Here is a 13,093-nt window from a genome sequence, read left to right on the forward strand (position 1 = left end):
AGAACAAAGGGCGAGGGTCGGAGATCCAAACCCTTTTTAGGATAAAGGGGAGAAAGGCAGGACCAAGGTTGAAAGTCCCTGACTGTGAGTCACCAATGTTGCAGAACAATGTACACAGTCTTTAAGCGTAGGCTCTAGCTGGTAGGGTGGTACAATGAGGTGGGAGGCAGAGGTGGAGAGATCTCTGTGAGTTTGACGTCACCCACCTTGGTCTATTATAGTGAATTCTATCTACACAGTAAGGCTCTGTTTCCAAACAAATGATGTTTTATGTTTAAAAGTAGATTTAATGTAGCTCAATGGTAGAATACTGGCCTAGCATGTTCAACCGACTGACCTAGGTTCTACATCTAGTACTACAAAAACAAATTAATTTTTAAATGATTAATATAATTTCAATGAAATATGTTTAGAAAATCAGAGCCAATGTAAAACAAAACCAAAACCAAAACAAAACAAAGCTGGGCATGGTGGCACATGCCTTTTAATCCCAGCACTCGGGAGACAGAGGCAGTTATACCTCAGTGAGTTCAAGGCCAGTCTGGTCTACAAAGCGAGTCCAGGACAGCCAGGGCAATTACACAGAGAAACCTTGTCGGGGAAAACCAACAAACAAAACAAGACAAAAAAACACCCCCCACAACTCATAATGAACAAAGCTTTTAAATAAAAAGAAGCTATGTAGCTATATTGGAGCCTGAAGCAGAAGAAAAAAACCCAGCAACACTGATCCTGTCTTAAGATGAGATAAGGATCTCACCTCCGATGAGATAATACAGGTTGAGAATACAGGTTTAGCACCACTGTCTGGCAGGAGAGTGGGTGTGTGGAGTGGGGTGGGGTGGGTGGTGGAGGTTTCTTCTGGAATTTGAGGTCTGTGGTTTGGGGATGAGAGAGCTGTATATGAACACCTGCTTCACTGAAGCACTGAATCTCTGGGACCCGAGGAGTAAGTATCCTTCCTTCTCCGGACAGTGATGGGATTCCACACATCCTGTGCTGGGTGACTGGGATGAAGAATGCAAAAGGCTTCGGGTAGGGAGAGAGAAATCCTGCTTGCAGGGGAGCCCAGCAGACCTGCACAGGGAAGCTGTCTGCTCATTTCTGGGGAGTTACTGTATTTGTTGGCCCTTTAGATAACAGAACGCCAGGGGCCGGGGAGATGGCTCAGTAGGGAAAGTTTTGGCTGTATCAGCAGTGGCAGGACCTGAGTTCAATTCCCAGAACCTATGTACAACCTGCAGGAGATAACCTCTTTCCCTCCACCCTCACCCCCTTTCCTCTCCACTCCGGATGAGATAGTTTTACAGTCAAAATGATCTGTATCCCGCTCTACATACCAAGTCTTTCCTAGTCAGGCCGATAGAGTTGGCCTGAGACCTGGGCTGGTCTCTTCTATCCTGGAAGTGATGCTCTAGCTAGGCCTGCCAATCTCCCTGAGGTGGGTGCTCTCCTACCTTCTACAAACTAACATGGGTTCTGGAGCTAAGGGTCCTGATCTCACACAGCTGGAAGTCCCTTAAAGAAAACAAAATTGAGAGCCGGGTACATGCTCCAGTGATTAGCGCAAGTAAGGCCCTAGGGCCCAGTCCCCAGCGCCAAAAATAAGCAAGTACATTTGAGTACTGTGTGTTGAGATCCCAGGGTGGTCAGGGGACTCTCCGGGCGTGAAGCGACAGAACCAGAGAGAGAATGTCCAAGGTGGTAGGAACAGGAAAGGCAAAGGCATTCACGCTGACCTCAAGGAACAGTAACCAGGGATCACGCTTCTGTATCCTACCTATTCTTAAAAGTCCTGCGATCCTCGGGGGTGGAATTGATCTGAGCATGCTCAGTGAGCACGGGGTGTGTGGGGCAGGACAGTGCACTCTGTTTTAAGGGAGCCTGGGAACACAGCAGGGGAACTTCCGCCCAGTGGCTGGGCCTGGCGGCAGGGCTCACTCTCCCAGCTGGGTGCCGGGGGATTTGTTTGCGCTCCTGATAACACGCCGCCGGCTCACCTAGGTAAAAAGCTATTGCCTCTTTAAAGAGTTCAAAAGCCCAAGGCCTTCTTTTTAGAAATAACTTGTACCCTTACACCAGCCCTTAAGAGAGCGATTTATGGCCCATTTCCCCCAAAGGCAGACAGACCTACAGACACATTACTTTCCTTGATGGCGGGTTCCTACAATGGCGGGATGCTTCACTTCCTCTGCATTTTATGACCTCCTGATTGCTTAATCCTGAAATGTGTTCCTTTCCAGGAAAGGAGTGAATTTTAAGACTGTGGATTCAGCTACCTTGGAAGCCAGCGGCCTCCCCAGACTCAGGAAGGAGATGATGGGCAGCGGGGCAGGTCAGGTGGGAATCTGACGCTTCGACCACGCTGACTCGGCTTTTATCCTGAGTGGTGGCTCTGTGTGACAGCAGAGTGAATCTGGCATGTGGAGGCAGCAAATTAGTTTCTCTTCATATAGAAATGGCTTCTCATTCTCAGAGCCCGTGCTTGTACCTTGGGTACGTGCAAACCAGAGGATAGTGCTGCTACTCAGTCTGTTTTATTTTGTGGGGGAAAGGCGGCACTGGGAAAGATGTGGAACCAGCCCAGAACTTGCTGGAGTAGGCTAGGCTGGCTGACTGACTGCAGGGATTGGCCTCTGTCTCCTCCGTAGTGCCGGAGTCAGGGTTGTGCTGCTGGGGGGTTGTTTGTAATGTGGTTTGGGGGATCAAACTTGGGTCCTCCTGCATTTTACTAACTGATATCCTCTGCCCCAGTCCTCCCTACGGGTTCTATTTAGGCTCTTAGACTTTTCCAATGAGGTGGGTCTCCTTGTAAGCTATGAGAAAAGGCTCAGGGACAGGCTCAAAGGAAACAGAACTAGATACTGATGGTGGCTTTGAAAGAGGCACTCAAGGGGAAACTGAGCAGGCTGGCTCGGTTTTCAATGGTGTGGAATGAGTCAAATGGTCTAGCGCCATGCAAAGCATACTAGGAAAGCCAATAGGCCTATGACAGACCCGTAACAAAGATGGGAGGCCCATGGGTCTTTTTCCATCCTTTGACACAAAGGACTTCCAGGCTCCTTGCCCATTACCCATAGGCACTTTCCTGCCCCACACCTTTTGCCTCTTGTCCAGGAGCATGCTTCGAATCCAGATCTCTCCTTGCTGGCCATGAAGTCTAGCATTGTGCTCAGTGTGGGGATGAGTGTGATACTATTCCATGAATCCAAAAGGACTTGGAAGTAACTCTCGCTCCCCAGAGAAGCCACAGTCCTATGGCCCAGGGCACAGTGACTCAAGAGCAGGTTCATACCAGAGGAGGGGGTGTGTCACTATGGCAGCTCCCCCTCCAGGAGTGGAACTTATTATAGGGTGTCTACCAGGACCTTAGCTCTGGCATCTTGTGGCCATCATCTTCTCCATGACAGCGCCCGTGCCCAGTCATGAGAGGTTCTTTCGAAGATCAGGAAATAATGCCAAGTGATGGATCTAAGCATAAGTGGGATTTGAACCCAAAGCTGCCTGGCAAGCGTGTGTTCTTTGGACCACCCACACTTGGCATTGGCCGGGTCGTCCCCCATGCCTTTCCAAGGATCTGTTAAACTTATTTTCAGCACCTGGTTTTGGCCAGCAGGACCCCGGTGGAAGGGCCAGGCAGGCTCAGGGTTTGTATCCAAACCACTTTGGGCTGGGTGCTGCCAGCACCAGGTCCTGTCCCTGAAGGAGGTTGAAACTCAGGGCAAGTGGAAACTTCCCCCAGCGTGGCGTTCAGAGATGGAATTTTTTTTTTTTTCTCCTCTCTTTTCCTTCTAATTTTGAAATAGCAGCAGGGTGGCGGCCGAGGCGGAGCTCCTCGGGGCTTCATGATTTATTCAACAGGTGGCTTTTTGCTGCTGAACGTGCACTGCAGGAATTTGTTGTAGTCGGAAGTGGAGACTCAAGGAAACCCGTGGGCTCTTATCTCCCACCCCCAACTTCACCCAGAAGGGAACAATGGCAACCTCGGGAGGAAAAAGAGATCTGCTCTCCTACCCCAGGCCGGGTGCCTGATTGCTAAAGAGATAGTGTCCCAGCAGGAAACAATTAACTGCCATTGTATTATTTAGGCTAGAGCCAGGGGGAGGTGAGGATCGGATGGGCGATTTGCAAGTTTATTAGCCCCCTCCTGCTTTTTTCCACACAAATGTACACTAATCCCCTTGGGCCCAGGGTTGGCTAAGCCAATAAATAGTAAGGTCAAACTGATTGTTTGACTCCTTCCTTCCGGTTAGGTTAGCTTGAACGCTAGCCTCAGCCCCTACTATTTGGGTGGCAGTTTGTTCAAAAGCCTCTGTTTATCTATAAAGGAGCAAAACCCCCCAATACTTCATGTGTCTGCCTTTGCGAGCTTCTGGTACCCATCCTGACCCATACAAGGAACACCATAGATGTAAGCTATCGCTGTGACCACCACCACTGCTGGCTCAGCAGAGCATCGCTCTGCCAGATGTCACATATGATCTGGCTTCTAGTACCAGCGACCAGGCAGGAGAACCTTATCCACGTGTGCTGCTGTGACAGAAATACCGTGAAGGTGATTTGTAAGCGACGGAAATTGTACTCGTAGCTCTTGGAGAGGAAGCTCAAAATCCAAGCCCAAACTCGCTCAGCTTCCAAGATAGTACCATGAGAAATGAGAAATGTGCTGGGGGTTGGGGGTGGGGCGCAGCAGAATCTGTGATCTCACAGGTAGAAGGAACCAGAGGGCAAAAAGGCAAATGCTGTATGAAGCCTGTTTTATAAAAGGTTTACTCCTACTTTTGAGGATGGAACCCTCAGGACTCAGCCATCTCCTAAAGGCCCCATGCGTGCTGGAGATTAAGTTTCAGCATAAATTCTGGAAAGGAACGTTAAATCATCAGTTACAATAAGCTTGGTGAACGACACAAGCAAATCCTAGTGCTGAGACTACATGGGGCCCTGGGGAAGCAAGGCCTGCTCCATTCACCTTGTTTCATGAGGAAAGAGCTCTTGCTTTCTCAGATGCATAGACAGAGGGACAAGGCCACCTCCACGTGGCTACCAGGCTGCAGATGGCCCTTGTTCCCTTTCGATGGACTAGAGGATACCTGTGAGGGCAAAGGAGGCCACGGCAAGGAGACCATCAGCAATGATGTAGGAGAGAAAGGATGGGTCCTGGACTGTTAACAGGTGAGATTCTGACCTATTTTAACAGAGGTGGTTTGAGTAGGTCAGACTCTGGGCCTATCTGAATATATATCATATAATTCTTCAGAAGCCAAGAATGAGTAAGCACAAGGCTTCTATTTTTGAGGCAGAGTCTCACCATGTTGCTCAGCTTGGCCTGGAAGTCACAGGGATCCACCAGCTTCCCAAGTGCTGGGATCAAGAGCATTGAGCCCAGCATGATATGCTCACCTTTAATTCCAGCACAAGAGAGGCAGAGGCAGGTGGATTTCTGTGAGTTCCAGGCCAGCCAGGGCTACAGAGAAAGGGGTGGAGGAAGAGACAGACAGACAGACAGAGACAGAGAGAGAGAATGTTTGGATAATGTCTGGATTATACAGGGAAGAGCCTCTGGGGGAAGGTACCAGAAGTTCTTGGGCTGGTAAATTCAGGGTTGGAGGCAGGATGTGCCAGGTAGGCATGGACTGAGGGATGCTGGGAGGACCTGGAGGCCAGGTCTGCTCTGATATGTAAAATATCCACCTCAGTCCCTGGTCCCAGGGTCCGAAACCGAACCAAGTGTATGGGTGTTTTGCCTGCATGTATGTCACCGTACTACATGCATACAGTAACCTACAGAGGCTAGAGGGGGCGTCAGATCTCCAGGGCCTGATGAGACAACATGTAGGTACTGGGAATCAAACCCAGGTCCTCTGGGAGAGGAGCTACTGCTGTTAACCAGAGTCATCTCTCCGGCCCCAGACTGGATTGTTTAAAAAAATAACAAACAAACAAACAAAACAAGACACATTTCAAGAATAAATGAACAGGCTGGAGAATGCTATGTATCTATCTATCCCACATTCTTGGAATAGGGGCTGCCCTGGCTAACCTTGAATTGCGACTCCTCCTGGCTCTCTACCTAACCCCTAGGTTCCAGAGAGAGAGAGAGAGAGGCCCCGTTGCTGTGTGACCTTCTCACGTTGTGTTTACACTTTAAACCTTGTTTTGGCAGCTTTGACCTAAAGGTGGCAGTTTCAATTCCCCTAGTGCTCCGGGGTCAAGGGGAAGCTTCCTGCCTTGACCTTTCAGGTCGACTCCCCTTGACCCTTCCCCACCTCAGGCATTTCTTTGTCTGTATATCACCAGCCTGGTGGTCCCTGGGGGAGATAGGGGGCTGGGAGTGTCAAAGGAAGCCCAGCTAAAGCTGGGAGCTGAAGCACTATCATTAGGAAGGAGAACGACACCTAAAGATCTCTATCTTGGCCATTTGTCTGGGCCTTCCCAGGAGCTCTGCAGTCCCTTCCTGCCCGGGCTTCTGCCCTGGAGGGATTTTTTTTTTTTTTCCAGTTCAGAGAAACCCTGGGCTTGTCCCTTCGGTCTTGTGTGTTTGGTGGGCCATTCATACAGATTTTTCATTGAACACCTTTTATGGTGTGTGTGTGTTGTGTGTGGTGTGTGTGTGTGGTGTGTGTTCCTGTATGGAAGGATCCAGTCACAGAAGACCTGTTGGAGAAGACCATTTCTTTACAAGAAGGTTCAGGTCTCAAACTTTCTTTCCTTCCCTCCCTCCCACCCCATCCCTTCCTTTCCTCCCTCTCTTTTCTTTCCCGGTTTTTCATCCTTCCTCTCAGAGCACTGAGGTCTGCATAGCCAGGGAAGTCTCTCTATCCAGTAGCTTAATTTAAGTTTTTGTACCACTTCCACTCTAAAAATTGTCCCGAACACCTATCTCTTAATTTTTTTTGAAGATTACATTTTAAAATTCTCAATCCTGTGTATAGATGTGCACATTTGTGCAGGTGCCCTTGAAGGCCAGAAGACGATATCTGGTCCTTTAGAGCTACTGAGAACCCCCTGACGTGGAGGCGGGAACAGAACTTGGGTCCTCTGCAGAACAAAACCCTTGTGAACTTCCAAGCCATCTCTCCAGCCTCTGGGCATTTCTTATTTAGTTCTCATCTGCTTCTTTCCCTCTACACTTATAAGGCCTATCTGAAATGGTCTCTCCTGCCACATGGCTTCCAAAACCTGGGCTGTGGCTAGTAATTTCTAGGCCCTTAGTTAACACTGAGTGACCAGCTGTGTGTGTGAGCTGCATTCTGGGGAATACTCAGGCCCTACCCAAGTCCTTTGTTCTGTCTTTGATCTGAGCTTGTGCTTCCTGTGTGTCCTTTTGAAGATTGTGGAATTCCTGTCATCCTTTATCAGATGGTAGTGAGGACTCTGGGTTGACCCTTCAGCCCAACTCTAGGACAAGATCGCCGTGATAGGTCTTTGGCAATCCTGTGCTGGGAGAGTAAGCCATATGGTCCCTTTTCCCTAAGGAGTTTTCCATATGGCTGCAGAGTTCCTAGGTTTCTGTCCAGGCTGTGTGCTCTGGCCAGGGGGACTGCTGCAAACTGTCTCAGTAGGCAGTTCCAATTCATAGGAATGACAGTCATTCAGCTCTCTCTTCTTAGCTAGTCCACGGATGTGACAGCTCACAAAGCTAACAGATGCCTGGAATCCCAGCACCTACAGGCTAGAGGCAGAAAGATCAGGAGTTTAAGGCTGGCCATTGCTACATGAGACCTTATTTTAAAATAAATAAACAAGAAAAAATTTTAAAGGAAAGGAAGAAAAGAAGGAAGGGAAGAAAGAAAGAAAGAAAGAGAGAGAGAGAGAGAGAGAGAGAAAGAAGGAAAGAAAGAAAGAAAGAAAAGTCAACTTGCCCTACAATAATGAAGGCCCGCCCATAGGCTGTTGTCCAAGCCAGATTAAACTTGCAAGAGCAGTTCGGGTGACCTTGGAGGAGTAGCAACTGCCAGTTGGCCTTGCAAGAAGGTATCTTAGAGAGCAGGGGATGCTCCTAATGGAAGATGCTGCCGGCCTCACTGCCACGTTGAAGGTGACCATTATTTACCAGACAATCTTATTCAAGCCACTGAAGTGAGGGGACGCAGGATGGAGACTGGATCTAACAAATGAGTTATTTATATCTCTATCCCAGACCTCAGAGGGAAAATTCCCATACTTAGCCATTCCTAGATGGCCTGTGACACAGGATATTTAAAGTAACAATGGGTTGAATTCTTGTTCACATTTTTTGGCAGGGTTCCAGACTGAAAGTCCGCAAGAGAAAGACTCATTGGGCTGTGTAGCTTTGGGGGGGGGGACTGTTTCTAATTTGGGATCTATTTAAGATCTGACTCCCCTCCCCCTTCTTCCTGGAATTACAAAGAAAATAAAAATTTGATTTTTAGAGACAACATTCCCTGTGATCAACTTTGGAAGATTTGGGAAGTGTGGCTCTTTGTCCTTTCCACTCTGTCTTTGAGGGAAATGGGGATATTTTAAAGAAAGAAAGACTAGTATATAGTTTGAAAAGCCCAAACATCCCTCCTTAGTTCTTTAGACTCGAAGGCGGAAATAACCACGACCAATGGGAACAGCCAAGTAGCCAAGTTCTGAACACTTTGTGACAGCTGTCTAGAGGCGAGCATGGCTGTGTGCACAATCACTGACCCACTTACGACACACTTGCAAGGAGACACTCCAAAAGAGCTGGAAATGACGACGGATTCCTTGTTCAGTTGAGAAGACAGTCAGGTGACTTTTCCCATAACTGTATTTTAGTATGGTTGACATAAATAACAAGCTGTGCACATTTAATAGTGTTTGATGAAATACAGTAATTGCTTTTTTGTTTGTTTGTTTGTTTGTTTTTGAGACAAGGCATTATTTAACCCTGCCTGGCCTTAAACTCAATATGCTGTAGAGGTTGCTCCTGGTCCTCCTATCTTAACCTACAAAATGCTGGGATTATAGGTAATTTTTAAAAGGCTCTTTCCATCCCTAGGCTGTTGCTAAACACTGGCTTTGTAAGGAAATAGAGATTGTGGGTGAGATGGCTTGGCAGAGAGAGGTGCTGTGGCCAAGCTTGCTGACCCTCGGGGACCTGTGTGGTGGAAGGAGAGAACAGGCCCCTACAGTTGTTCTCTGATCACACATGTGCCCTAGCGTGCTCACATACTCACACTTGCTATATAGATCAGGCTGGCTTCAAACTCACAGAGATTTGGCTACCTCTGCATTGCAAGTGCCGAGATGAAGGCGTGCACCACCATACCTGGCCCCAAAAATCTTGAAGTAGAGAATGGACTAGTTTTATCAGTTAGAATGGTTCCAAGTGACAAAATCCAGCTGAAAATGGCTTAACATACACAAAAGATGTATTCCCTTGTATACGTAGGTGTCTCTAGGTTTAATGACTAATGAACTAGCTAACATATTTGTTTTGTTGCCAAAAATTTATTACTATTATAAATGAGTACACTGTAGCTGTCTTCAGACACACCAGAAGAGGGCGTCAGATCTCATTATGGGTGGTTGTGAGCCACCATGTGGTTGCTAGGATCCGAACTCAGGACCTTTGGAAGAGCAGTCAGTGCTCTCACCCGCTGAGCCATTTCACCAGCCTGAATCGAACAATCTTGGGTAGCAAAGGAAAACTAGGGATGGGTGCCTGGTAAGTTGTTTGCCAAGACAGTTATGAGAGGGAAAATGTGGAAGCCGCGCTCCTGCCTGAGAAATTATTGGTGATTAATAGTTGGTGGGGTGGGGTGGGGTGGGTGGGGTGGTTCATCTTCCTCACCGGTATAGCCATTGATAACCACCCATGGTTGGGCAAGAAACTCTAATCAAACTCTGGGTCACACACAAGAGGAAGACACGGAAATAGGAAACAGACTTGTTAAAAAGCAGGGATCTAGCCAGGGAGGAAGGAGGATGAGAAACGGGAATGGGAGGGGTGTGAAGCAAACTGAAGTTCATGCCATGGATGTATGGAGCTTAATCACAGGTAACCAAGGAGCCAGAAAATATATAGAACTGCAGAGAAGGTAGTGGATGAAACCTCCCTTGGAGAGAGGAAGACAGTAAATAATGAACATGTGTGTAAATTGGATATACACCTTGAGGGAAAGGTGGAGGGGCTTCGGTGAGGACGCCTTCCAGGTGAAAGCTGAAACAGATGAACAGAGCCAGGCGAGAGATGTGTGGGAGCTTGGGAGAAGAGGGGAACGTCGCTCCCTGGAGCAAGAGCTGGTATCGGGCAGAGGCAGAGAGAGCACCTCAGCAGGTTGGAAGGCCACAGCCAGGCTGCAGAAGCTGGGCACAGTACAGTGTCTTACAAACATTGAGAGTCTGTCTTTCATATTAAATTCAGTGAAGCTCAGAAGGTTTGTTGTTTTATTCTAACCCCCTTTTTATTTTGAAAAAAAAAATATTAAGGCTTAAAATATCCTTTTTTTTTATCTTATGTGATGGGTGTTTTGCCTGCATACGTGTCTATGCAGTGTGTGGGTGCAGTGCCTGCAGAGGCCAGAAGATGGCGCAGGATCCCCTGGAACTGGAGTTAACGCCCTGTTGTGAGCTGATTTGTGTGGGTGCAGAGACTTGAACTCGGGTTCATTGAAAGAGCAGCCAGTGCTCTTAAACAGACAAGCCACCTCCTCAGCCTCTAATTTTTTTTGTTTGTTTGTTTGTTTGTTTTTTCGAGACAAGGTTTCTCTGTATAGCCCTGGCTGTCCTGGAACTCACTCTACAGAGTCTACCAGGCTGTCCTCCAACTCAGAAATCCGCCTGCCTCTGCCTCCCAAATGCTGGGATTAAAGGCCTGTGCCACTGGGAGGCAGAGGCAGGTGGATTTCTGAGTTCGAGGCCAGCCAGGTCTACAGAGTAAGTTCCAGGACAGCCAGGGATACACAGAGAAACCCTGTCTCAAAAAAAAAAAAAAAAAAAAAAAAAAAAAAAAAAAAAGGTGTGCGCCACCACCGCCCAGCCATTTTGAAATTCTTAACTAATTAGGTTTTTTTGGGGGGATGGGGGGGCGGTACAGAGTTTCTCTTCGTAGGCCCTGGCTTCTCACTTTGTATACCAGGCTGAGCTCCAATTCAGAGATTCCTCTGCCTCCTGGATGCTGGATTTAAAGGCATGAGACACGGTACCTGGCTGAGCTTTTCATTATTAATGTGTGCCTTGGAAGACGTCCAAGCCATGGCCCATATGTAGAGGTCAGAGGACAATTTTGTGGTGTTACTTCTCTCTACCATCTTTTTTTGGGGGGGGGAGGTTCCAGACAGGGTTTCTCTGTATAGCCCTGGCTGTCCTGGAACTCACTCTGTAGACCAGGCTGGCCTCGAACTCAGAAATCCTGTCTCTGCCTCCCAAGTGCTGGGATTAAAGGCGTGCGCCACCACCGCCCGGCTCTACCACCTTTACATAGGTCCTGGGAATTGAACTCAGGACCAATGACCACGAACACGGGTGTGGTGTGGTGTGGTGTGGTGTGGTGTGGTGTGTCCCGGGCCCGCACCACAGAGTGCTTATGCAAGCTCAGAAACATGTTCAGCAGTAGCATCACGTTCACCAACAGTCCTTTCCCACACACCGCTCAGCGGCTGTGACAGAAGAAGACAGCCAGTCAGGTGGCAGTTGCCCACTGGAAGTCTCTTTACTACCTGTGGTTGAAATGAGAGGCGGCTCCTTTTACTTTTAACTGGCTTACTCTGCCAGGGAGGCTGAGGCAATCGGAATTTTTTTTTTTTTTCCTTGAGGGAAAAATATGAAACCAGGAACTTGGCGCTGACATTCACACAGCCATCTTCATCACCCTGGAGGAAAGCTTTGAAGGGCAGATGGCAGAAGGTGACAGAAGTTGGTATGTATAGTGAAGCTGGCTTTAGGGGACTCCCTCCAGCTGAAACTAAGGGTTAACTGCCACAGAATAACAAGGACACGAACTAAATACTCAAATATCAGCTACCTAGTGTGTGACACTTTCTTTTTTTATTTTCTTTTCTGTTTTTTTTTTGGGGGGGGCGGGGACAGCGTTTCTTTGTGTAGCCATGGCTGTCTTGGAACTAGATCTGAGGACCAAGCTGATGTCAAACTCCCAGAGATCTGCCGATTTCTGCCTCGGGTGCTGGGACTAACGGCATGTTCAAGATTGTAAACAGTAATGTTCCCATCCGTGCTCCCAAGTGACGCTCTCTGCAGTATCCTGTAAGGCCACTTGGCCTGTTACCCTTGACGCTCCGTAGCAGTCTACAGACTTTCCCAATAGTCGTTCCAATCTGAAACTCACCAGGAGTTCTTTGCGGTGTAGCTGGCTGGCTCTTTAATGCCGAGCCCTAAGTTACCTCCTTAGATTCTCCCGGTCCAGCAGAGAGAGGATGGGGAGAACGCGGGTGGGAGGGGCGAGGAGTGCGACTCTCAGCTTGCAGCAGTTACTGTTAGCACACGTGTGGGCATAGGAAGTAGAGCCCAGGGAGTTTTTCAGTCATCTCCTGCTTAATGCATCCAGATGCATCCATAATTAGCCCTTGCCTCTGGCCTCCGGGCCCAGGTGGGCTCCAGAAGGCCCACACTGCCGCCAGACGAGAGGCCTTAAAGAACACCGGGCAGACAATTGGAATGCCATTTATCGTGCGAAACACAATAAAACCCTGAGCTCTCTTCCTGTCTCAGAGACCCATAAATTATGAAAATTATACCTGCCTCGGGCCATGGACATATTGTTTTATTAAAGTTCCGATGAATAAACTTCAGGTCTCTTAAACATGTCCTCCCCGGCTTTCATCTGGCAGCACCTCCAGTGTAGGGCAGGCTGCCTGGGTCGTTCTGGGGGTTCATGCTTTCTTTGGAAAGCTAGATTCACTTCAAGCTATTAGTTACCTAGGCTGGGTAGAGCACTGGGGACTCTAAACCAGCGGACAAGGCTGCAGAGGTACAGGGTATGTTCTATCTAATCAGAGTTGCCCCCACCAAGCCAAGCCCTTTGGGATTGGGGGTGGGGCAGCGCTGGAGATTGAACTCAGGCCCTTGCTCAGGCTGGGTCAGTACTTAGCACTGAGCTACAGCCCCGAGGCCCAGCCCATTCCTTCTTTGAAGAGCACCATGT

This window comes from Mastomys coucha, unplaced genomic scaffold, assembly GCF_008632895.1.
Source record: "Mastomys coucha isolate ucsf_1 unplaced genomic scaffold, UCSF_Mcou_1 pScaffold13, whole genome shotgun sequence".
NCBI classification, from domain to species: domain Eukaryota; kingdom Metazoa; phylum Chordata; class Mammalia; order Rodentia; family Muridae; genus Mastomys; species Mastomys coucha.